At 42.8% G+C, this 27,039-nt stretch overlaps 1 protein-coding gene across 12 annotated transcripts in view; it reads left to right on the top strand.

The window, feature by feature from the left end:
- LPP (LIM domain containing preferred translocation partner in lipoma) overlaps positions 1–27,039 on the top strand; it is a 701,187-nt gene that overhangs the window by 178,249 nt on the left and 495,899 nt on the right. For 11 of the 12 annotated variants that reach the window (XM_067738384.1, XM_067738387.1, XM_067738383.1 and 8 more), the window contains one exon: positions 2,116–2,179. The exons of the other annotated variant lie outside the window; for it this stretch is intronic. The gene's annotated coding sequence lies outside the window, so the exon portion shown is untranslated. The remainder of the gene's footprint in view (positions 1–2,115; positions 2,180–27,039) is intronic. 12 annotated transcript variants of the gene reach the window in all.

Here is a 27,039-nt window from a genome sequence, read left to right on the forward strand (position 1 = left end):
GATGGGTGATTTGATAGAGGATGCAGACCTGCCAGGTTCTGGGCCAGCAGTCATAAAATCTACAGAGGCAGCCAAAGATAACTGACTTTATTACCAAGACGCTAGAGTGGGATTTGTTATTTGTCCCAGATGTCTTTATGGGTCTAGTGGAGAACTCCACTGCATTGGGAAATACTCGAGTTACTGAGGACACGTGCCACTCAAACCGTGTGAGAAGAGGACGGTGAACTTCTTAGATAGAAGGTTTCAGCTTTTCTGCGGTGTGAGATGAAACTTAGTGATGGAGACCCCTTTACGAAAATTCAGTGGTACAGCCTTCTGTTGTTTCTGTGGCTTGTGTTTCAATAGCTTGCTCAAGGATGTCGCATCTCTGAAACTTCACTGGGGAGAGCTGAGAAAGTGTTCATGGTAACCCTGCATCGAACCGTCTTTTGCCTCAGCTTAGTAATGTGTCACCTTCTGGTTAGACCACAGATGTGAAGTCTCTCTCCTTTCACTTGCCAGTGAAGCAGGACTCAATACTAAATGTGCTTTGCTGCCTTGACAATGGACTTTTATTGGGTATATACTCATTTTACCTTTCCCTCCAAATAGAGCGCCCCCAAATGGAAGCCTACATCGTGTAGTAGAAGAGTCCTTACTTGTTTGGGGATCAAGATACAAGGTTAAACTTTTATCTGTTCCATGTTAACCACGTGATTTTTGAAGTTTGGTTTCCTGATTGGTGGAATTGGGGTAGTAAGGTTTCATTGGGGTTATGTCGAGGATGATTTGAGAAAACATGGTCATGAAATATTTTTCAAACTATAAAGCATAATGCTAAAGATGATTAATGTTTTGATATTGGTGGCATATGATAAGAGTTTCTTGCAGAGTATCCTATCAACCATGCTCTATTCATATCATCTGATTTGAGCCCTGTATGAAAATGGGATATATTCATAAAACTTCTCAGAGGTCTTTACTTCTCAGTAAATCTATCCTTATGTTAAAACAAATCCCCTTGTTCTTGCACTCCTGTTGGAAGCTCCATCTCTCTGAACCTAAAGCACGATACAGGCACAAACTTTAGAATGATCTGTGATAAACCTTCAGGCCATTCACCTAAAGCAGTTTTTTTTGCTTTTTGGGGTTGAGGGGACACGTGATTCTTAACTTTTGAGGTTTTGTCATTTGGAACAAAAGTTCTTTGTGCTGCTGTTAGGTGAGACCATGTTAAGATTGATCTAGATAAATATTGTGGTATTTTAAAACTAGGGTCACAAATCAAGCAAATACCCAACCCAGAGATATCCTCTAGCCTTGTGTGCTTAGAGCATCATTCTTTGATCATATAAGTGTGGGCTCATAGGAAGAAATGTTACCGTTTTTTATACCACCGCTGTCCATGCCTATGAATATGAAATAATGTAGGAGAATCTTCCACAAAAAGTTTAACTCATCTTTGGCTATGAAGTAGGTATTATGTGCCACATTTACGTGTAAGGAAATTGACATTTGGGGCTTAAGGAACTTGCCTAAGACCATTGGTAAGAGGAAGACAGGTCTGACTGGCTCTAAATCCCATGTGTTTTTGCTACTTCTTCACATCAATCAAATAGCTGGTTTTATTTCATTATTCCCTCTTCCACTAAGTCTAGTGGATCTAGTCAGTGAGTTGTCTGTCCTTGTGTTTTCCCACCTAATATCCTAGGTATAAAGGAAAGACCACTGGACGAACAGGCAGAGCTCAGAGGGTTCAGACTCTCACTCTGCCATGTACTGTACTATGTAGTCTTGGACAATTTACCTACTTTTTCTGAACTTCAGTTTTCACATCTGTAAAATCAAGACAGTAATACCCATTTCCCATGACATTTGTGAAGTTAATCGAGAGATGTTAGTTCCCTTCTCATCCTCCTTTTCACTCTGTGAGCTTCTGTTTCCTCACCTAAGAAGTGGGTAGAATAATCTCTTCCTGCTTCTTCACCAGGTTGTCATGGGGTGAAATGAGATAATGAATGTGAAAGTGTTTTGCAAACAAGAAACTGTGGTGTAGATAGAAGAGTTTATGATTGTTAATGAATAAATAAGAGCTTGGAACCTAAGAGTAACCTTTACCTGTTTCATTTACAGACACTAGCATTGCAGTTTGCTGAACCTTGTGTCCACTGATCATTCCAAGAGCTAGCTGTCCAAGGTAAGAGAAGCTTGGCATCATCAAGTTTATGAAATGCTGGTAGGCATCTTAGCCAGTAAAGTTTAAGGTAGATTTCACTCCCAACAGAAGAAATAGTAAGGTATTTCATGAGGATCAAAACCTGAAAAATGGCCAAGACAGTGAACTTTGCCCGTTTTATGTCTTCTTGATTTGATTTCTCTTTCAATTCCTAGCTTTTTAAGGTTCAAATCAAAAGCACAAAAGTCTGGGCACCTTGGAAGTATTTAAGTGTCCACAGTATGCCATGTCCTAGGATGGCCTTTTTTTTTTTTTTTTAAATTAATTATTGGAGTATAGTTGCTTTACAATGTTGTGTTAGTTTCAGCTGTGCAGCAAGGTGAATCAGCTATACATATACATATATCCTCTCTTTTTTGGATTTCCTTCCCATTTAGGTCACTGCAGAGCATTGGGTAGAGTTCCCTGTGCTATACAGTAGGTTCTCATTAGTTATCTATTTTATATATAGTGTCAATAGTGTATATATGTCAATCCCAATCTTCCAATTGGGATTGGGATTGACATATGTACACTATTGATACTATGTATAATAGTATCATAGTCTTCCCTCCCTGCCCCCCGCTCCCCCTTGGTATCCATATGTTTGTTCTCTACCTAGGATGTTCTTATCTAGTGCCTTCTTGTATCCCCAGTGAGTATATAGCAGGAGGGCTTTCTCTCCAGTTTCCTGGCTGTCGATTGAGTGCATTTTTCACTACACTATGCTACCAGTGTTACCTGGCTCTGAAGGGGCCAAACTTTACTCGTTGGGTCTGTCACTGCCTCTTAACTGCCCAAAACACATCTCAAAAGGACATAATCTAAGGCTACAACAAAAAAAATCTTAAGAATACAGGACATGAGTTAGAGTCTTTCGAAACCCAGGGCCTATAGTGTCTTCATTCCACTCTCCTGGGGAACCAGTGTGAAGGAGTTGGGACTTTGGCAGAAGAATACATTCTTCTTGAGTTTGTCAAGAAAACAGTGACCAGTTTAACAAAGACCCAGAATAGCCAAGGCAATCTTGAGAAAGAAAAACGGATCTGGAGGAATCAGGCTCCCTGACTTCAGACTATACTACAAAGGTACAGTAATCAAGACAGTATGGTACTGGCACAAAAACAAATATAGATCAATGGAACAGGGTAGAAAGCCCAAATATAAACCCATGCACATATGGTCACCTTATTTTTGATAAAAGAGACAAGAATATACAATGGAGAAAAGACAGCCTCTTCAATAAGTGGTGCTGGGAAAACTGGACAGCTACATGTAAAAGAATGAAATTAGAACACTCCCTAACACCATACACAAAAATAAACTCCAAATGGATTAAAGACCTAAATGTAAGGCCAGACACTATAAAACTCTTAGAGGAAAACATAGGCAGAACACTCTATTACATACATCACAGCAAGATCCTTTTTGACCCACCTCCTAGAGAAATGGAAATAAAAACAAAAATAAACAAATGGGACCTGATGAAACTTAAAAGCTTTTGCACAGCAAAGGAAACCATAAACAAGCAAAAAGACAACTCTCAAAATGGGAGAAAATATTTGCAAATGAAACAACTGACAAAAGATTAATCTCCAAAATTTACAAGCAGCTCATGCAGCTCAATATTAGAAAAACAAACAACCCAATCCAAAAATAGGCAGAAGACCTAAAAAGGCATTTCTCCACAGAAGATATACAGATTGCCAACAAACACATGAAAGGATGCTCAAAATCACTAATTATTAGAGAAATCAAAACTACAGTGCGGTATCACCTCACACCAGTCAGAAAGGCCATCATCAAAAAATCTACAAACAATAAATGCTGGAGAGGGTATGAAGAAAAGGGGACCCTCTTGCACTGTTGGTGGGAATGTAGATTGATACAGCCACTATGGAGACCAGTATGGAGGTTCCTCAAAAAACTAAAAATAGAACTACCGTACAACCCAGCAATCCCATCACTGGGCATGTACCCTGAGAAAACCGTAATTCAAAAAGAGTCATGCACCACATTGTTCATTGCAGCTCTATTTACAATAGCCAGGACATGGAAGCAACCTAAATGTCCATTGACAGATGAATGGATAAAGAAGATGTGGCACATATATACAATGGAATATTACTCAGCCATAAAAAGAAACGAAATTGAGTTATTTGTAGTGAGGTGGATGGACCTAGAGTCTGTCATACAGAGTGAAGTAAGGCAGAAAGAGAAAAACAAATACTGTATGCTAACACATACATATGGACTCAAAAAAAACAAAAGGTTCTGAAAAACCTAAGTGCAGGACGGGAATAAAGATGTAGATGTAGAGAATGGACTTAAGGACACAGGGATGGGGAAGGGTAAGCTGGGACAAAGTGAGAGAGTGGCATGGACACATATACACTACCAAAGGTAAAATAGATAGCTGGTGGGAAGCAGCCTTATAGCACAGGGAGATCAGCTCGGTGCTTTGTGACCACCTAGAGGGGTGGGATAGGGTGGGTGGGAGGGAGATGCAAGAGGGAGGAGATATGGGGATATATGTATATGTATAGCTGATTCACTTTGTTATAAAGCAGAAACTAACACACCATTGTAAAGCAATTATACTCCAATAAATATGTTAAAAAAAAAAAGAAAACGGAGACAAGTTTAAAAAAACAAATAAGGAAGCATAAAATTTATTTTATGTGTTTAAGGAAGCATAAAAAGTTTTAAAATTTGGAAAATGTGAGTTTTCCTCTGCAGATAACCATCTGATATCTGTACTTCCCAGCTAGCTCCTTTATGCTCTCTCTAATCTTCTAGAAGTCTTAGCCAAAAAGAGGTGAAGTAGTCACTATGGTGATCCTAACTGCAGGCCCTATAGAATAGCAACTTTGTGGAAGATTTGATATCAGCATTTCAAGTACTGTAAACATTTGTACTGATGAATATTTTGATTATCCCTTAGGTATGTTCTTTCCATGATCTTTTTTTTTTTTAATATTTATTTATTTATTTAGGCTGTGCCAGGTCTTAGTTGCGGTACGTGGGATCTCTTAGTTGCCGCATGCGGGCTTCTTAGTTGCGGCATGCATGTGGGATCTAGTTCCCTGACCAGGGCTCGAACCTAAGCCCCCTGCGTTGGGAGTTTGGAGTCGTAGCCACTGAACCACCAGGGAAGTCCCTCTTTCCATGATCTTAAACATAATTTTTTTTTTTTTTTGCGGTACGCGGGCCTCTCACTGTGTGGCCTCTCCCGCTGCGGAGCACAGGCTCCGGACGCACAGGCTCAGCGGCCGCGGCTCACGGGCCCAGCTGCCCCGCGGCACGTGGGATCCTCCCGGACCTGGGCACGAACCCGCGTCCCCTGCATCGGCAGGCAGACTCTCAACCACTGTGCCACCAGGGAAGCCCAAACATAATTTGAAAAAAAATTTTTATTGGAGTACAGTTGATTTACAATGTTGTGTTAGTTTCAGGTGTATAGCAAAGTGAATTAGTTATATATATACATACATCCACTCTTTTTTAGATTGTTTTACCATATAGGCCATTACAGAGTACTGAGTAGAGTTCCCTGCAGTAGGGAATTCCTATGCAGTAGGTCCTTATTAATTATCAATTTTATATATAGTAGTTTAAACATAATTTTAATTACACAGACCTTTGAAAGAATTGAGGTTTGTTGGTACTGACCCATATTTGCAGGAGTTAGCAATTTAGAAGTGAGTGGAAATTTTGGTGTTACATTAATACGGTTTTCAAAGCTGATATTCATCATACACATGGAATAAGAAGAGGTCATGTGCAAAGAAGGCTGGTGAGGGGGCACATAGGGACTGTGAAACTCTTCTGTGAGCAGATCAGACCTAGAAGCCACTTGTGTTGTTTAGGCTTTATGCTCGTTTCTACGAAAGAGAGGTTTACTAAAAAAAAAGTTGGTAGCCAAAAATACAGGAGTGACTCCTGCCCATCTTTTTGTCCCTCTCTAGTCCATAAAACACCTCTGCAAAAAAATCCTTTCCTGTGTACTTCATGTATTTTCAGGGATAAACACATCAGAGAAGAATGTACTGTAGACATGTGATACCATAATTTCTGGTGGCTCTGTTAGGCAGAGATCTATTTGTTCACTTAGAAACTGCAGTTATTATATTAACTTTCCTCCAAATGCCAGTTGTTAAATATTAATAAAATAAATTTTGAAAAGTGGTTAACTCTGCTCCCACTTCCTCACTGAAACCCATCTTGAAGCTACAAAGAAGAGTTTAAGCAAGGCTGGAAAGCTTATGAAAAATTGCTCTTGAGAAAGAGGAATTTCATCTATCTCTCTATCTCTCTATCACTCCATCCATCCATCTATCCATTCATCTATTCATCTATTTTTTTATTTTGGAAGTAGATTGGGTGGGGAAAAAAGGATAAAATCTTCTCACATAGCCTTTGGAAGGTAGAGAAGTAAATATTCTGGGGGCATGCTACAAGAAATTTAAAATAATCTTGTGGTAATAATTGGTGTCAGTGGCAGTAATGAAGAAAGAATAACAGTTTAAATAAATAATTAGACTTGACAGTAGATGTGTCAACAGGTACCCACTTAATTAGTGTAATCATTGTGTTTCTCAGCTTTCAACATTGATCCACTGACTGTGGTGTGTTCCATGTCCCATTTCCAAACCGAATCTATTTAAAGCTGTACTCCATGGAATCTGAAACTGTATCCCCTGTTTACTATTTAGAGCTGATACCTGATGTTCTTTAACAGGGAAGATCTGTACTTGAGCAAGAACAGGCTTCTGCCTTTGGTAGACTGTTGGTTATCCCTGTTTTCCACAGGGTGATTCATTAGCAAGGATGAATAATGCACAGTTAATTCTCATGGACTTGTCTATATTGCTACAGTGAATTGTTTATTATAATTTGGTAGAAGCAGCCCTAGTCTGCCTTAAATCCAATAAATCAGTTATTGTTATTTGAGGTAGAGTTATTGTTATTGAGTTATTGTTATTTCAAAATATTTGAAATTATTTTCTTAGTTACCTGGATAGAATCTCATCGCTTGCAGGAGTGAAGTAATGTGTTATGGGTTATGTTCTACGAACCGGGAGTCATGAGAATCTAATTCTACTCCCAGCTCTGGCTGTGTCACCTTGGACAAGTCATTTTCCCTCTTTGGGGTCCATTTCAGTATCTAACAACAAGTAGAGTTGGACCACGTGCTTATGGCATTATTTCTAGTCAAATGTCCTAATATCTATGATTTTATTTCTTGGTCAATTCTTTCTTCCTCCTGCTGCCACTTTCCCAAAGTCATAGGAGAGTTCAGTGTGTGAAAATAGTTGTTCTTTTTAGCTTTTGATTCTTGTACATACCTGAAGGGCAGTTAGTGATTTGAATTATATATACACTGTGATTGGGCATTTATGCATTGCTTGTTCCCTACCCCCAGCAACATTCAGTTTCTGGTTAGAAAGGAAAAAATAAAAATCTATCTTCCTTCATGTTTCTCTGCTTGATAATCTGGGTCTCAGTTTTGAGGCTCTGGTAAACTTCACTAGCAATATAGAGAGGTTCTTCTTCTGTTGTTTGACTTTTCCAGGGTTGAGTCAGTGACCTGTAAGGAGAGGTCAGAATGTCAAAGGCAGAGGGAACTTTAAGGACCCATCTAGCCAAATCTCAGAGATGGAGATTTTGGGGTCAGGGAGGGAATATGATTTGTCTAAGCTTTTTGTGGCAGATCCTAGGCTAGAATTCTTTCTTCTGACTCCATAGTTGTACCTCTGTTTTAGGAGAGGAATCTCTGTATGTGAAGTATCCTTTCTCTTCCCACCATTTAAAGGGACATTATCTTTCAGGCAAAACCAATCCTATTGTTAACACAGGGATGTGAGATGCCCTTGAAACTTAAGTGGATGCCAGACTTATTCGTTCATTCCGTGAAGCATGGAATAGAGGATTCTGGCTGGCCTCTGCTCTCTGTGTTTATTAAGAAGCTGTGGATTCCCTTGCAGTTCTTTCTGTACGAGATTACTTGACCCTGACATCACACTGTTTCCTCTTGCCCTTTTCTGATCCAATGAATTATAGGAAGCTAAGGATGAGTTCCTAGCTGGCTGTGTACTGTGCAGAGTTGGGAACATTAATAAAGAGAAGGCAGATGCAGGATTAATACGCAGGAGGACAGGTGAGTAACAGCCAACCCAGTGAAATCTAGTTCAAGGCCTGCAGTTCCCAGTCTCTGTGCTGCACAAGATTAATAGCAGCATCTCTCATTCTTTCAGATTTTCTCTCTGCCTTGTTCTTGTGGGACTGGGCTGGGGCTGAGAAGCAGCTAGAATGATCTTTGCCAAAACCAAACTAATGTTTTCATGAGATTTCCAGGTCCAGAGAAGAGAGTAGTAATTGTCTATCAGTTGGAAGATAACTTAGAGGCCATTGGGTCTAAACACTTACCTTGTACTTCATAATAATGACACACTGAGTGGAAATCATTTTACTGGGTCTGAGGTTCAAATCCTTGCTCTACTTTATTTGCTATGACTTTGGTGAAGGCATTACCTTCCTCTGAACCTTAATTTTTCCATCTATGAGATGCAAGGAGGAGGAGGAGGGTGAAATAGATTGGATGTCAAAGGTTCCCCAAATCCTGGTTTTCCTGAGTCTCTGATTTGCCTAAGGTCCTGTAGCAAGTTTGCAGCCAAGCTGAGTCTTAGATTCAGAGCTCTTTTCTCTGGATTGGAGCGCTTATCATTAAAACTTCCACCGTCTGTACTTTCTAAGCCGCATGCTTGTATCTTTCAGCCTTGTTTTATTAAGTGAAATTTTTCTCTCTCAGTTGGCAGATCCCTTTCTGTCAAGGGACTTGCCTAAGGCAGTAGTTATTAATTCGTCCCTGTGTGTGTGTGTGTGTGTGTGTGTGTGTGTGTGTGTGTAGTGGTAGGGGAGAGGATTACGGAATATTTGGAGACTCAGATGAATCTATGAACTAGTTAGAAAATGCACATCTGCATAGAATGTTGTCTACAATTTCAGGAGGTCTGTAAACCTTCTGAAGGCCATACATAGGTTCTAGGTTAAGCGAAATACTTTTTTCAGTGTGCGAAGTTTGAGATGACATTTGGGTGACACATTTCCTTTGCTGTTGGATTTCTCCCACAATTCACCTATTGTTCTGCTCTGAGTGTCAGACTCATTTATGAGTGTGACTCTGGACATTTATGTTTCAAACTGTTGAGCGATGTTTTAATATTGAAACTCTTATTCTGCTTGCTCTATTCATTTATTCACTCACTCACTCACTCAAAGGTACTTTTAACCCAGAATCTGTTAAGTGCTATCCATTTTAATACATCATTTCATTTAATGTCATAAAATAGAAAATTAATTTTTCCCACTTTTCATATGTGGAAACTGAGCTCAGAGAGGTTGAGTAATTTGCCTAACGTCATACAGCAAATGAATCGCAAAGTTTGGATTCAAATCCAGATCTGCTTGAAAATATGTGAATACCTCCAGAGGTAACACTGAATGTGACTAGGGACAATGAAACAATTCTATAAACGATAGAAATTCCTGGTAGAAAATGGCCAGTGGTCCCCTGAGGAGTGCAGTGAATGTGTGCTCTGGGAGTTCAGAGAGGGACAAGATCACATATCCTGAATCATTTATATGATAATTCATTAATTAAATGCCCTTCTGGTACTTTAAGGTAGAATAAGAAAAGCTGGGCAGTTGTATAAACTGCATTATAAATAACTCATGTTTTTCCTCTTCTTTCAAACTTCTATCAGGTTAGTGGTCTCAGACTCTCCATTTTTGTACGTGAGTGCAGGAGGAGGCAGAGTGATTAGGGTCATAGAGCCCTGACCATACTGCGAGTTATCAACTGAATTGGAATTTTGATGCTTTGGGGAATCCGTTGGTTGTTTTCTCCCTGTTATATTGAGCGTGAGATTTTTTTTTTTTTTTTTTTTGCGGTACGCGGGCCTCCCACTGTTATGGCCTCTCCCGTTGTGGAGCACAGGCTCTGGACGCGCAGGCTCAGCAGCCATGGCTCACAGGCCCAGCCGCTCCGTGGCATGTGGGATCTTCCCAGACCGGGGCACAAACCCGTGTCCCCTGCGTCGGCAGGAGGACTCTCAACCACTGCGCCACCAGGGAAGCCCAGAGCGTGAGATTTTTTACCAGAGATAGACTTCTGGCAGTGCACAGATCAGCACAAATGCAGATGTGAGCAGCTGGAATTTGGATCGTGCCAAGATGTAATGACTGCCACATGTGTGAATTTAATCTCAGTGCCTGGTGACCCACTGTGAGTCTGTGTGGGAGCCCTGGGAGTGAAGCCGGTGTTAGGCATGGAAGAGGCCTTGGAGATTTTCAGGGGCAACAGCTTTGGATGGGAAGACGGAGGCCCCGAGAGGGGGCAGCAGAACAAGAACCAGGCTTTGTACTGGCACTCTGCAGTCATAGCTGCTTAAATTTTCTGTCTTCCATCAGCTCATGCTCATACTTGACACTGGCTTGGGAGCCTAGCATTATGAGCTGCATGACTTTGGATGCATTACTTGATTTCTTTGGGTCTCAGTTTTGCTGTCTGTAAAATGGAAATCACACCCTATTGGCAGGACTGTTGTGAGGGTAAGTGAAATACCATTGTGCTGTACAACCCACAGAAGTATTATTGTCCACATGATTAACAGTCCCCATCCTATCCCACTGAGACAGGCATGCATGTCCTGCTCTTACAGATTCTACTTCCTCACTTCATCTTGATACTTTTCAGGTCAAGTTGCTTCTCAGAGTTTGGTCTGAAGACCAGGAACAGCAGCATCACCTGGGAGCCTGTTAGAAATGCAGACCTCAGGCCCCACTCCAGACCTCCTAATCAGAATCTGCATTTTAATAAGATCCCCAGGTAGTTCCTAGGCTCATTAGAGTTTGCGAAGCATTGTTTTCCGCCGGAGACCGATTCCAAGACTGTTGGCCACAGGCCTGCTGACACGGACTGAGTCTGAGCCAGCATTCCGTGACATGCCTTCCCCAAGCCTTAAGAGACAGGAGGAAGCCCTGTGAAGTCGCTCCCTGAAAGTAATGGAAGGCCGGGTTGCAGGAATCCAGCAGGCTTTATCTTTTCAACGCCCTTCATTTCCTCAGAAGTACTATTCACCAGGGGTCAGACTGGGATTGGATCCCAAGGCTTTGGGCTCCCAAAGTCTGTGTTCTTTTCATTAAACCACGATGTCTCAGTCAGGAGGAATGCTGGGCTGTGTGGATGATAGCTCCTCCTTTCCCATAGTGCCAGTATTTCCACGCTTGCTGTTTTACTTTATTACTCAATTCCTAGAGGGGAAGAATTAAAAAAATTAAATTAAATTAAATTAAAAAGCTTGAATTGAAAGCCAGGATCCTGCAGCTTAATCAGTTATTTTCGTTTTTTAATGAGGGAGACTATTGTGAAATAAGTAATTATTAATTACTCAGAACTAATGAAATATTTTAGTTTCCTTGCTAAAAAAGCATATGGAAGCTAAAAGAAAGCATATGGGTGTTTTTCCGGAAGCATATTGGTGAATGGACAAATTACAGTGGTGCCAATATGCCTTTGCTGTCTGGCTGGGGCCATCACTGTGTGTGCTGGCATCTGAGTCCTCTTGTGTTTAAAGGGATTCTTTCACATTCCCATCTGATGTGTGCCTTGGGTTGCCTCTAGAGTTGCACAGCTCCACCTCATGAATCTTTCTGCCATGTTTCACTCTGACATTACTGGTGGAGTGTCACTCAGTATGAAACCTTTGCAGTCGAGGGCTACCATGCTCTTCCTTTCCACGGAACGGACCTGCCTAGCCAATGGCTAGGTATTGGGACTTTGTCCATCTCTCAGTTTACCACGGCATCCTTCCAGACCGCAGCACTGGACCTCCTTGCTCCACTGGGGACTGTGTGTGAGACTCTGGGCCCCCACCGGTGTCTGCACTGCAGATTTCTCCCTTGTAAACCCGGAATGGTGATTCCAGGGCATCCCAGCTCACAGGCATGGCTCTTTATCCGATTTGCAGTCCATGCCCTTTGCTCCTCCTCTTCTTTTCTTTCTGTCTCTCCTCTCTTGCTGTGTGTTTAGTCGACCTGGTAAACAGCTTGATGGATTTGGAGGTGGTTGAAGCTCTTTTGGCTGCTCTGAGGATTGCACACATCCAGGCTTGTGATGATCAGAGGCAGCAGATATGTCTGAGAAGGTACTTAGCCGAGTGTCAGACGACCGAGGTGCAGACCAGCCTAACTTGAGAAGCATTTCCTTAGCACTTACGGAGAAAGGTGGCTCACTAAGACATCGAAGCAGGGAGCTGGCAGGTGTGTGGAGGTGAGTTTGATTCAGGGCCAGCCAGGACTCAGTGTGGTGTGTGGGCTCAGAAATTACACTTCGTGAGTGAGAGAATGTGGGAGCTCTTTCTACGGGAGGTTTCATATAAAACCAGGGACTGGAATTGACTTTGAAGGATGATTGAATGGACTTTGATGGGATATTACAGGGACTTCAGAGGAAATCTCTGGCAGGCAAGAAGCAGCTTGAGGCAAGTCCCAGAAGCAGGTGAGTGCCAGCCCTGCCCAGAGAGCTGGGCGCAGATGACAGAAATGTGTAGTTGAGAGAAGTCACTTCTTCTCGGGCGGACCTCGGTCTCCTCAACAGCAAAGCGTGACCTTTGGGCAGTTTGGTTCTCAAGAAGCCTCAAGAACTCCAGCTGGAATTCTTCAAGATCTCCTATCCCACATCTAGATAAGCCATTTAGGTAAAGGCTGGGAGCTGATAGTGGCAATGGAGCAGGTCTCAGAACCCAAGTGTCCTGTTTCCTATTTCACTGCTCTTCCTGTGACCCCACAGAGCATGATGATGCTGAGTGGGTGGGATGACCATTATTATTCTATCCTTTAATGTGTGAAACACAGAATTTTAAAATAATCGAAGACATAAAACAGACAAGGTATTTAACCATCTTACAGACCTGATGACCCTTCCACTGGAGAGGGTCCACTCTTGTAAAATGCTACCTTTGGGCTTTGCTTTCCTGTCTGAGGGACCAGCACACATCCCTCCCCCTGAGGAAGCCTTCTCTCTCCACCCCTTGGCTCAGAAGTATAGTCTTAGAATTGGACTCTGTTTTATAATTGACTTTATTTTGTCCTGCCATCTTTTTGTATTTCCTCTTATCTCCCCTCACCAATATGCATATATTATGAGAGTTCTGAATCTAAGGACTACTTCATTCTGCTTTTCTGAATTTCCTCTAGCTCTGGCACAGTGCCTTCTGTATCGTGCTCAATAAACACACAACTGTGTTCTTCAACGGTTTTCCCCTCTGTTGCTTGTTTTTAAGATGGATATGACACTTAGAGATTTATAGAATTTCAGAACGGGAAAGGAACTTAAAAACTCTCTGTCTAGTCGAGCCCCCTCCCGGGGAAGAAATGGCTTACCCTACTTTGCCTGCCCAATTAGTGGCAGGTCTGAGAATGGCGCCCCCATATGACCAAGCAGGAGAGGGATGGCTGGGACCTGAGCTCTCGCTCACCACTCGGCAAGCCTTGGCTGGGTTCCTTCTTTCTACGGAGAATGTTGGGAATAAAGGTGGTACACGTGACGCTGTTGCCCTATGAGACAGATGGAAGCAAGCAGGCATTTACTGGGTGTCTACTGTGACGTACTATGTGGCAGGCCCGTGGCAGGTGCTTTCACATCGTTCAGCTCGGTCAATCATCGTAATCTAGAATTCCCACCCCTACACGCGGGAGAGAGATTGAAACAGGACATTTAGCCAGAGCCCTTCCCTGTAAGCTCCGAAGAGTGCACGGTAGTGGATAGGTTTTTGCCTTCTAGAGTGTGGGCAGAGGGCTCTGCAGAGTGGTACTCTTGGCTGTTCTAAGGGGAACTGATGGGGGAGACCAATGAAAGCGAGCGGAGGTGGTGATCACAATTGCTGTGGGAGGACCTATACTCCCCCGAATATAAGAGAGGACTCAGCTCTCCCCCTCTCTCCTCCACACGTGCATCCCTGAGTCTTTGGAGAACTGAGACAAGAATGCCTCACACTCGGGGGTTGGTTGTATTGGCTCCTACTTGCTCTGGTTACGTCTTACTCCCGCCTCTCCCCTAGCCTCCAGCCCCACTGCGTCTATTTTTCTCCCTTCTATTCATTCGCCTTCTCCCCCTCCCTCCCTCTCCTGAGTTAACCCTGGGTGGCCTCAGGTTCTGAAGGCTCTCCAATGGCAGAGTCTCCTGTACTGGACTGTGAAAACGCTGGCAGGGAAGACGGTACACACATCTGTTAAATACACAGTAAAAATAGCTTCTGATCTATGGGACTCGGTATTAAGCAAGATGATATTAACGAGGTTTGAGTGCTGTGCTGAAATGTGGCAGCTGCACATGCATCTTGGCTGCCTTTCCTCCCTACCTCTGGCAGCTTGCGAGCAGTGTTGCCATGACACTCCTTGGGCTCTGTTTAGATCAGCTATTTTCTGAAGGAGTCCCTGACCTTCCCCACGGTGGAAACGGTTGATGTGGTCATGTCAGTGCCTCTCCAGGAGGCCTGGGACTGGTGGGCCCCCAGTTATGACTTGGAAACTGTTGGAAGCTGTAGGTCAGGTCACAGACGTTGAACATTTAGGAGCAAGAAGCCTGTTAACTATCCTCTAGTCTCCTTTGATGAGTGAGGGTACTGAGGCCCATTGAGTGGAAGTGACTTGCTCAAGGTCGCAGAGTGAAGTAGGGACAAAGCTGGGACAGGAGCTCAGGTCTCTTGATTCTCGGTGCTCTAATGTTCCAACTGTGCCACCCTTACGCCTGCCTCAGGGCCCTTTTCAGCCCAGATGGCTGTGGATGGAGATGAGCCAGACCCGGGGACACGGCTTCCCTAGGAATGGGCAGAGGAGGTGAAGAGAGAGGGGAAAGCTCAGTGCAGAGGGAGGAATGAGGAAAGGAGGGGGGTTACGGATAGAGTGGGGGCGATAGAGGCCAGTGTAAATGCCCGAGGGGCCCCTCAGCAAGGCCCATCCGAAGAGACTCTTTTCTGTCAGGTTCCACAGGTTGGTCCACTGAGAAGTAGATGCTTACAGGGGCAGGGGAATAATTAGGTCACGTTCTCTATTGCTCTGAACACTTTCCTCACCTCATGTTACACCTCATATAAAACTACCATTAAAAGCCATTGTCAGCACCACCCTTTTTGGGATAGTTTATTATATAGTGTTAAGTATTCTTCAGAAAGTTCATATGTGAAATGCTGTCTCCTTCACAAGATTACAGGGTCTTGGGGACAGAAATTGTGTCTTTGCTGGACCTTCCTCCCTACCTTTTTCCTCCCTCCTTCTCTTCCTCCTTCCCCTGCCCGCCTTCAATCATGGCACCTGGCAGAGACTGAAATCACATACAGTGAGCATCGAGGAAGTTTTTGTTGAGTTGAACTTAGTTGAATTCAGATGACCTCTTAACATTTTTATTAATGGATGGTGAAAATTGGCAAATAAAAGTTTGGGGGAATAGTGTTCTGACCAATTAGGATTCAGTGAGATTTCTTGTACACTCTTAGTTAATCTTCATGAAACCCAGTACACGGTCCAGTATTATCCTCATTTTACAATGAAGAAACAAAAGCCAAGTGACCTGCTCCAATTCACTTCAAGGAGTAAATGGTGAGGTTTGATTTGCATCTAGATCTCCTGTCTTCAAATGTTGTAATGTTACTTCTACTCTTCCCCAGTACTATGGAAGAGCAGTTGTTCCGTAGGCAGTGGTTCACCCTTCTATCGAGGAGTCTCCAACCTTTGAAGGTTGTAACCTACCCCCTTAAGAGTTTGGAAAAGTAAGTATGAGTCCTCAGATTGAAACAGTGACTTATTATGGTTTGGACAACCTTAGGCTGCTTTTTTTTTTTCAGCAAGCCGAGGGAAAAGTAGTGCATTTCTATATTCTTTAATTTGCTTAGTTTGAAAGAAACTTTGAAATGGTGTGTAAGACTCTTTGAACTTTTAATACATTTGGTTACATCCAGAATATGGGGATAAAAAGGCCTTCTGCCCTAAATGAATTGACTAATTTAGCTAAAAACAAAATTAGAGCACTTTTTTTGGTTACGAATGAAGGATGCAAGAATTTTTTGATGCTGCAGCTAAAGCCTGGGTTTTGGTTGATATTCATGTTTTGTAGGTTTTTCTCAATATTTGTCATATACATTAAATGATATCCATTATGCCTCCTAACTCTCATAGGATTTGGAGGCATTTGGTTGATAGCATCCTGCATCCTTTCTGAAAGAACATAAATGTGGAGCAGTCTTCCTTTTTTATGTACGTGCTTTGGAAGACCACCGTTGTCTAATTTAAATTTCAGTACAGAGGCAAAGCTTATCTGTAGTGAGCATAATATCTTGATATATATAGATCTCATGTTTCCTTTTTGTGTCTAACTTTCAAGGTGTTTAAATAGGAGAATGATTTGAATAATAATGGTATAATGTCCAGAGAGAAAGTTGAATACATAAAACAAATATACGTGGAATCTATTTCTGTAGTGTGTGTGTGTGTGTGTGTGTGAGGTTAGCTCAGTCTTTTTATAAAGTTGTCTATACTTTGAAAGTACATAATAACTTTGAAATTACCAGAGAAAATTGAAATCAAAACTTGGTTGTTTAAGGGGATGAATATCTTATCTTTTGTTTTAGAGCTGTAGATAAAGTGAAAGGTTAGAAGAGTGTATTGTGTGGTGTTAGATGGAAACCAAACATTATCTTTATATTTTCTTTGCGAAGAAAGCTTGGCTTGGGAATCTGAGTATTCTTGCAAACTTTCTAAATTTCTTCAGCCCCCACTGATGCCCGTACTTTGCTTAATTTGATTGAATTAGTTTACACTGAGCTATGGCTTAGAAAACATTTTATTTATTATAAGCAATGCACATGCACACTGAATAAATAAAGGAAAGGAAAAGAAAGAAGCAGCACTTTGCACTTTTCTTGCATGTGTGAAGCAGTCTGCCTTGCTTTAGAATTGCATGTGTGTGTCTCTTTAAATAGATTGGGAACACCTTGAAGACAAGAGAAATGTTTTATGCATGTTTGTGACAATGATTTTGTGAACTCAAGTGCAGTAAATCAAAACAACTTTGATAACGTCCTTTCCTTGGAGTTGATAGTCTTGTTCAGAATTTCTTAGAAGTCATCCTATTACTTTTGAAATTCCTCTGCTTCATATACTTTCTGTGGAATGAAGAAATGTTGTCCATCTGCCTACTTGCAAGAAAAATGGATAGTTGAATAGTGCAATATAGCCTGTTTACATACTGGCCCAAACTGTCACTGTAAGAAAAGGTTGCGTATATTCTAAAATGTTACAGAGCTAGGAAAAATATACACACGTAATATATAGAGTGAATATATATGTACACATATATATGTATATATATGATCATATATATATGATCTGTTCCTTGTCACAATATTTAACCCAATGTGCTATTTACAGTAATGAATCAAAATGTCAGTTTTAAAAATATGAAGTGTCAAAGTGTTCCCACGTTGTGGGAAAGTTTGATGTGACAGTTTGTTAATCATATGACTATTATATCAAACGTGTCTCACAGTGTTTTTTGCTCAGTTCTCTTTCTTGTAGGCTCCTTGCACTTTTTCAATGAATTCCCAGTTCCAGTTACTAACCCAAGGAACACATTTGGGTTACGTGTCTCCCACAGCTCACACACATGCTGCTATGTTTTCCTTTACTTACAACTGAATGGATTTAACATTTCAGAGTAGTTTGACTTTTGTGCCTGACACATTTATGTATAGAAGCTAAAAGAAAAAGAAAATTCCCCTACTGTAATTTTGTTGTTTTCACTGCAAAACCATCCCATGAAACCTTGATAGAATGGATGTTTTGTGTTTCTCCAAGCTGGGTTTCCCAAGGTGTAATTTAGATGTCCTTACTCTTTGACCTTGGACACATTTTTGAATTTTACTTGGCACATTGATCATACCAACTTCTTCATCCTAATAAAAGGGCAGAATCCTAGAACATAAATATTTTATGCTTGGGGAAAGGCAGCATGGTTTCCTTCGGAAGAATTTGTGGCTATGCTACTTACTAGCTCTGGATACAAGGACCACACTCAATCTCTGGGCCTCAGTTTCCTCTGAAGAATTGTTAAGGTTGAAATTAGATTAGATTAGTGTATTTTTAAACTTATACCTTCAAGGAGCCCAGAGTTCTGGGTGGACGTACAGCCTCAGATGATGGGGTGTGGGGAGAGTGGCGAGGACTCTGGGCCCTTCTGCCTGAGCAGCTCACTCTTAGATCTGTTTAAATTTAGTTTTATATACTATTTCATTTAAATAAAAGGCTCCACTGCTTAAGCGACCAACTTGCCTACCTGTTGGCAGCCACTCTACTCTGCGATGTAAAGTCAGTGTTCTCTGATTCTGCGGCTCATTTCCTGAGAGGTATCCGTTGGCAGCCACTCCAGCAGATCTCGGCTAATCTGGCCTCAGGTTCTGCCTGTGCGTCCATGTGGCCTCTGTGGAAGTTCTTTCAATGGCAAAGGATTCTCCATGGTGAGATGTGAGGGAAGGGCCACTAACTGAGGGCCCATCCATGTCTGAGTCTAATCCTTGCAGCTTTTTAGTCTTAATAAACTTACTTTCCAATTTGGCAGATTTCTACATCATCAAAGACTGTTGTTTAGAACAAGTACAGACAGAGGAAGATATAGAAGCTTTGGCAGGTATTTAATCTGCTTTTGGTTGAGGATATGAATGTTACTCCTTAAGCTGGAGCGTTTCAGCCAAATTTGAGGAGGAGGTTGAACACCCACAATGTGAAATTTTACTTCACCCATTATTTTTTCCTTCCCTCCACCCCATACACTACCACCTTGATCCACTCTGCAGGACATATTCCTGTATATATTTCCCAGAATGATGGGGCAGGTGAATTAAAAAGTTGTGAATTACAAATCAAGGAAAAGACTGTAAGAATGACAAATGATCGAGGGATATGATGTAGCAAGACTTTAGAAAAGCCTTTAAGTATGAACATAATAAAATCAAATTGGAGAAAATATTTCTCATAGATTAAAAATAGTGTCCTAAAAATGGGAGAGAGGATGAATGTCTATTTTGCTAGACATTCAGAAGCATCATTTTCAAAGTTCCTCAGGGATCAAGTTCGGGGATTAGTTTAACTCTCCTAATATCTGGAATTGTGAAGGGAGAGAATGGTCAAGTGTACAGTATTTTTTTTCTTTTTTTTTTTTGCTGTACGCGGGCCTCTCACTGTTCGGGCCTCTCCCGTTGCGGAGCACAGGCTCCAGACACTCAGGTTCAGCGGCCATGGCTCACGGGCCCAGCCGCTCCGCGGCATGTGGGACCTTCCTGGACCGGGGCACGAACCCGCGTCCCCTGCATCGGCAGGCGGACTCGCAACCACTGCGCCACCAGGGAAGCCCAAGTGTACAGTTTTGTCATGACAGTTCCTTATAGTGAAATGGCCCTTTGGTAACGGATCTCATCTAAACGGTGGAAGCCCAGAAGCAGTAGCTGAGTGCCAAGACAGGATGTTCTTTTATTGAGTCACATATTAGCCATTGGGGATGCACCTGGGCTTATTGGGCTGGGGGGGAAGGGATGACCCAAAATACATGTATAGGATGATAAGAAAAAAACCAGGAGTGGTTCCTGACTTGTTCCTTAAAGAAACTGGTGAGATGAGGCAAAATGTTCTAAACCAATGTCACACTCTAGACATCCAGCTTTCGATGGAACAGGAAGCATTTTGTGTATAGTTTTGGTCGAAGTGGAATAGTGTAAAGGGTTGTTTGGATAGAGGGGATGACATGGGGACAAACCAAAAGGTGCAGCCCAGGACTTGAACTCAGGTAGTCTGTCCCCAGCAGCTGCTCTCTTAACCACTAAGCTACATTGTCTGCATACTGTGGGTGTAATTATACATGCCTTTTCTACCTCCCAGCATGTCGTGAGGCTGAAACAAGATGATACGTGTGAAAGTATTAGGAAAGGGGTGAACCAACAGGTGAAGGTGAGACAGCGCACAAATAACTATAAAGTAGAAAGTAGAAACTTGCTGAGAAAGTTCAGAGAAGAGAAAAGAATGATCACTTCCAGCTGGGGTGGAGGGCAGGGGATTAAGGAGGGCTTCTTGGGGAAAGTGACACTTGGATTGGCCTTGAGCGGGATTTTTATAACGGGGGAGGCTTTCTGAGCAAATGGAATGAACAATGGGATAGAGTCATCGAAGTGCAGGGTGGTGAAAAAGAAGGCGTTAGTTCATCAAATGCTGATGAGTTTAGCAGATTCTTTCCAAAACAGTGTGCACTGAGGAATGGGGAAGGGAAGGGGCGTGTGGAGGAAGGGGAGGACATGGTGAGTAAGGTAATGAATGGGAAGATGAAAAAGCATAACCCAAAACTGCCATCTTGGGCTTCCCTGGTGGCGCAGTGGTTGAGAGTCCGCCTGCCGATGCAGGGTACGCGGGTTCGTGCCCCGGTCCGGGAGGATCCCACATGCCACGGAGCGGCTGGGCCCGTGAGCCATGGCCGCTGAGCCTGCGCGTCCGGAGCCTGTGCTCCGCAATGGGAGAGGCCACAACAGTGAGAGGCCCACGTACCACAAAAAAAAAAAAACCAAAAAACAACAACAAAAAACCTGCCATCTTCATCATCTTTCTGGGAGTCAACTCTAGGCAAATAGATGATCCCTGCCTCATGTAGATCATGCTTTGACTCAATTTATTTTCTTGTGCGTGGTCCATAAGTACTAGTCCAAGGAGATACCAGTCTAAAAAGATGTGTCCCCCGTAAGCCTGGAGAATGCAACATGCTCTGGCGCCCTCTTAGGTATTGACAATGTATGTTAGCTAGTTAAACCTTCCAGGGAGCCCTGTGGGACAGCCATCAGCTTACTTTCAGTTGACTCTGGAACTTGGTCTTTCCCTTTGAGCAACCCTAGTTAACATCCCCGAGTAGGTAAGACTCCCAGAGACCTCCAGCCCACCAGCTGGACTGATCTGTGTCTGCTGTCCAACAGATCCTCTGAGAGGAGAAGCAGATCCACTCTCAGGGCAGCCCGAAGTCCCATTCTGAAAGAAGAAGTTGCACAGAGCACTTTTGCCTGTAGAAATGGTTATGTGTCATTTAGAAAGAAAGCTGTGCTCAAGATAACCTTGAGAACCTGCAACCCTTCTGAAAAAGTAAGAGTGAGAAGCAGGAAGTGAAGGAGCCCTAGGTCTTGGAATGTGTCTGAGTGCAATAGATCGCAACCACAGGACCACCCCCAGCAGGCTGCCCTGTGAACGTTTATGAGAAAACATCCTTCAAGTCAGGAGCTTGCCAGCCAGCCCCGGAGACGACAAGGAGCCTAGCTCACTCTCAGGTGCTGCATTGTCCTGAAAGGGGAAGAAAGGCAGTGGACTGTGTTGAGTGTCTACTCCTTCCCAGACACCACATTCGGAGTCGTCGTGTTAACACCTTCTCACTTAATCCCCTCAACAATCCCACTAGGTTAGGATTATTAATCTCTTCTTGTATAGATGAGGACACCATATCCAGGGTGTCTCAGTGCTGCTGAATAGATCACGTTGTTTTATATCTTGGACCTTGACCATGTTCCTTTCCATCCTTGTCTGCCTGGTGAACTTGTGTTTCTCCAGGTTGTAAAAGAGCTTCTCCTCTAAAGACCTTCTGAACCCCGTGGGACCTCTTGTCCTGAACTGCATGGTGCTCTTGTTGCTTAGGGCTACATGCTTTCTCTCAAGGTTCAGACTTGGGGCCTGAGTGATTCTAGAGCTGCCCTGCTCTGCCTACATTCAGCTTTCTCTACTGTGTGATTTCAGCGTAACTTCACTCAGACCCCGTCCTTCACAGGATACTTCTTCTCCAGCCCAGAGTTCTGGGCCTTCTTCGCTGACACATTTTGAGTTTTCTGGGTTCTGGGCCTCTGAATTTTTAATGTCACCCCACCTCCACCCCGCCCTTCCTGGAACCTACCTGTTACCTTCTTGTTATTTGCTCAGGTCTGATCTTAACTTTCAAGTGACACTTGTCAAACTTGCTGTGCATTGGAATCACCTGGGGAATTTCACCCTCAGAGGCTATGGTCCCGGAGGTCTGAGAACACAGCGTGGGAGAATTTGTATTTCTAACAAGCTCCCGGATGATTCTGAAACTGTCAGTTTGTGGGCTCACTTTGATGAATACACCTTTAAAGTACAGTTCAAGACCCCTGTTTTCCAGGAAATTTAACTATCTTTACGCAAAGTGGTTTCTTTCTTCCTTTCTCTCTCTTTTTTTTTCCTTCTTTCATATTCTAATGGAACTCACCTAGGCCCTACCTGATTTAGATAACTTCTCATTTATGTAAGTCTCTGGGGCTTCATTATCAACTTCTTGTGTCTGCTTAAATGCTTAACATTGAATAAATGAACGTAAGTCCGTAAGTCTGGATGGAGAATCTCGAATCCTGAATTCACAGGTTGTCATAGCTGCTTATGAGCTGTGTGTTTTGGGGCAAATCACATCTTGTAGAGTTGAGTTTTCTCATCTCTAAAATAATGATTCCATTTCCTCCTGCTGCAGAAGCTCACGGAAAACATCAGATGAGAGAGTGGGTATGTAAAGTGTGGTACAAATGCACGATGTTCACAGTAAATTGCTGCTGGTGTTTTGTTTGTTTTGTGCAGTTGACTCATTCACTTTATCATTAATGATGAGGCCTGAAGGAAATGCTGTTGGTTTTTGATGAGGTGTGGAGTGGAGGGTGGGGCTGAAGTGATGCTGAGATTTCAGGAAAGTTCTTTTCAGTTTCTGGAAATGATTCTCACACTGACACTGACAGTTATAAGCCCGTGCTCAGGTTAGAAAAGCAACATGCCTTTATATTGAACTTTCAGGTAGGCCATGATAATGATTATGAAAATTGTGTTCATCTTATGAACTTCTCACTTAAACTTGAGAAGAATGATGAAATATTCATAGTGGTTGTCACTTACAGGGGTTTGTAGGGTGACTGCTAGTGGCCAAGTTTATAAATCCTTAAATTTCTGTTTTCTGTAACAAGAATACCTAAAACAGGAAGTGTCCTCTTCTAGGTTTTCTTAAGATAGCATATGCATTCCTTAAGTGCCTACAGTGCGAAGTCTAGATCAGGCACTGAGGAATAAAAATATGGTGGGATGTGTAATTTCTTCTTTCACAGAGTTTACAGTCCAGTGGGAGACACAGACACATGCACAACTAGCTGTTTCACAAAGCCAAACCCCCTAGGTGACAAAGGAGAGGTACACAGGTGGCATGCTGTGGGAACCCGGAGGAGGGGCTCCTGAAGGAGGTAGCGTGTGAGCGTGCCTTGAAGAACTGAAAGGATTTCAGCAAACCAACTTTAGGTTGGAGCAAGCCAGATGAAGAGACACTATGTTAGTACTCCAGGCATTTCCTATAGTGTTTTATAGCCAAGGTTATGGGAGAAGTATTGATGCACAGAAACAGAGGATCTTCTTTGAAGATCCCCTTCTGATATTCTGGTCCATCTGACTGTGCTTATTTTATTTCCTTTAGTATATCTGTCCCCTCCTTCTTAACAGGATATTCCTTTTTGCCACTTCCTTGCTGGTGTTTTCTTTACTGGTCCTTAGCCTCTCTTGCCTGCAAAGTTGGCTCACCCTTGCTACCATATCATCATACTCCTTTGGACCACCTCTTTCTCTGTTCCCCAACTATTTAAAAACCCCTTTCATCCTCACCCTTGTTTTGGTTTGCAGCATTAACGATTGCCTTTTAAAAATGTCCCTGTATTGATTAGATTGACGCGTTCACACTGATTTTTCTCTTTTCCAGGCTCTGGATCGCCAAGCCTGTAACACCAAGTCTAGGTGGTACTTATATGCGTATAGTGCCTATTGTGGCCAAGAGGAGATAAGGTCACAACGAAAGGAAACAGGTTGTTAAAATCTGTTGGAAGAAACATCAGGTGCCAGACTCGTGTGGGAACGCAGTGTAGGTTGACTTTACGCGCTGTGGCCCGCGTGTCAGAGGCCTTTGATGTTTAGAGCCTTACATTTTGATACTTATAATCATGTAATATAAGTTTATATCAACTAAATCCACTGAATTGATGGTGAATCAATTTCACTATCCACTACATTATTAATTCCAGATGGGAAAATTCATTAGGGGTCAAATTTTGTTTGAAGCCCAACTGTTTCTTAAATTATTATTACAATTATTATCTGTTTATTTTTTTACAACTGATGGGAAGGGAAATTTAACAGCTGTGTGATTAGCAGGGCATGAAATTAAAAATGTTTTGCACAGAATCAAGAGGTTGTTTACTACAGAATTCCTCATCTGAGAATTAAGTTTCATTAAGATTGGCCACAAGATGCTCTCTTTCATCATTTAAGTTTGATTTTTCACATCCAGTTCTTTGCTAAAAGGCCTTTCCCTTTTTCTGGAAGGAAAATACTGACCAGGTCATCACAAAGCATCTCTAACATTAGCAGTCAAGGTAATAACCCCATTTCTTTCGCTCATAAAATAACAGTGTAAGGAAAAAGAAGTTCAGCCTCACTGCTCTCAGCAAAGAATGAGTAAGTTCCAGTTTGAGGAAGTCAGGTAAATTAGAAAAAGCTACAGCTTGAAAGTGGCTTAAGTCTTTTCCTTTCAAACTGCGCAGGTAGAGACGTCTAGAATGTGATGTTTATCCTTAAAGTTTCCTTTACCGGTATGCTGTTACTTCTTGGGTCCTTTTGCAAAGGTACCTCCTTTGACTGGGTTCTAGAGAGTACCACTTCCCTCTTCCGTTGTGCAGGATGTGGACAGTCTTTTGTAGAAGCAGGAGAGCATGGTGGTCAAGCACGTTAGCTGGAGTCTCTTTGCCGAAGTGTGAAGCCAGCTCTTGTATTTGCTTGGGCAAGTTGTGTGAACTCTCTTTGCCTCATCTCCTTATCGAATGGAGGTAAAAACAGTACCTACCTCCAAGGTTGCTTTGAAGATTAAGAGAGTTGATACCTGGAAAATGTTTAAGGCTCTACCTGACTCATAGCTGGTGCTCAGTTAATGTTAGCTGCCTTCATTTTTATAAGGCAATGTACTGTTCTGTGTGTGAAGGTCTTTAGTACGCATGCCACACGGACTTGCTTCGCTTCTAGTTTGGGATCCTTCATCTATCCTTGTTGTTTTATCTTTAATGGAATCATTCCTGTAAGATAATTATTTATATACTTGTCTTAAGTCTTTGTTTAGACAGGTTTTATCTTTATATTTGATGAATTCAACAAGACCCAGTCTTTGCCCTTAAGGGACTTTTTGAAGGGGAAATTGGGGTTGATGAAAGTTTGTGCAGATAACTCTTATTGGAGATAGACTAGAGATCGCACCAATGAGAGTTAAGATATTTGAATAGTATTCCTAAATATTAAGAGGTCTAGTTAAGGAATCTGTGGTTCTTAGAGGAGAGAGACATTAACTTTGGTTGGGGTTGAATGCATATGTGGAGAAAATGAAGGAAGTCTTCCTGGAGGAGGAGGGATTTGATCTGGGACCTGAATGCTGGGTAGAATTTGACCTGACCGAAAAGGGGAAAAGAATTCCCAGGCTAAGTGAAGCGTGTGAACTGCACTTGGTTTTCTCACGTTTTCCTCGTGCTGCCCTCTGGCCACTATCCAGGCCCTTTGGAGAGCTGTTATTGCAGGTGGGACCTCAGTTGGAAAGCCAGTGAGTGTGTGAGTGAGGCTTTCATAGTCCCCAGGTCCTGTATAAGAAATGGACAAAGGAGCCATTCTAAAGAATGTCTTTTAAAGGGGGTGTAAGAGAGGTACGTTCTAATGAATGTCCTTTTTTTTTTTTTTTTTGCGGTACGCGGGCCTCTCACTGCTGTGGCCCCTCCCGCCGCGGAGCACAGGCTCCGGACGCGCAGGCTCAGCGGCCACGGCCAACGGGCGCAGCTGCTCCGCGGCATGTGGGATCCTCCCGGACCGGGGCACGAACTCGCGTCCCCTGGATCGGCAGACGGACTCCCAACCACTGCGCCACCAGGGAAGCCCTAATGAATATCTTTTAAAGGCGGTGTAAGAGAGGAAGAATGGGAGAGACAAAGGCAGGAAATGTTGGATGTTTGTAGAGGGATTATAATGAAGGCCAACTGAGTGCTCTTTGTGTTTTCTCAGATCACTTTTAGGGGAGATGTAGGTGCTTTTGCATATATATATATATATCAAAGTGTCACTTTTTTTTCTCCTTGTCTCTTCTTTTTTTTTTTTTTTTTTTTTTTTTACGGTACGCGGGCCTCTCACTGTTGTGGCCTCTCCCATTGCGGAGCACAGGCTCCGGACGCGCAGGCTCAGCGGCCATGGCTCACGGGCCCAGCCACTCCGCGGCATGTGGGATCTTCCCGGACCGGTGCACGAACCCGCGTCCCCTGCATCGGCAGGCGGACTCTCAACCACTGCACCACCGGGGAAGCCCCATTTTTTTTTTTTTTTTTTTAAAGAACCAGTATTAACATCACTCAATCCTCTGCCCTTAAAAATAAATCTGGGCGGGAAGTATGAGTATTTCCTGGAATATGTTGTACGCTGGGCAATAGATCTGGGTATTTAAATGCCTTTCCTGTAGAGGAAGGTCACTATGCGTCAGGATGCTACCAGCAGCCCTGTGGGAGGTCGGTGAGTGTGTTTCAGCACTGTGGCCGCTCTCCATCAGCTCTCCGCCATGGCAGGCTGGCTTTAAACTTACTGACACTTCTAGCAAGATGAGGCCCCATAATGTGAGCTGGCCAAACATGACATGGCATGGTTGCAAAATAACGAGACTG

This window comes from Pseudorca crassidens, chromosome 5 (assembly GCF_039906515.1).
Source record: "Pseudorca crassidens isolate mPseCra1 chromosome 5, mPseCra1.hap1, whole genome shotgun sequence".
In the NCBI taxonomy this organism is placed as follows: domain Eukaryota; kingdom Metazoa; phylum Chordata; class Mammalia; order Artiodactyla; family Delphinidae; genus Pseudorca; species Pseudorca crassidens.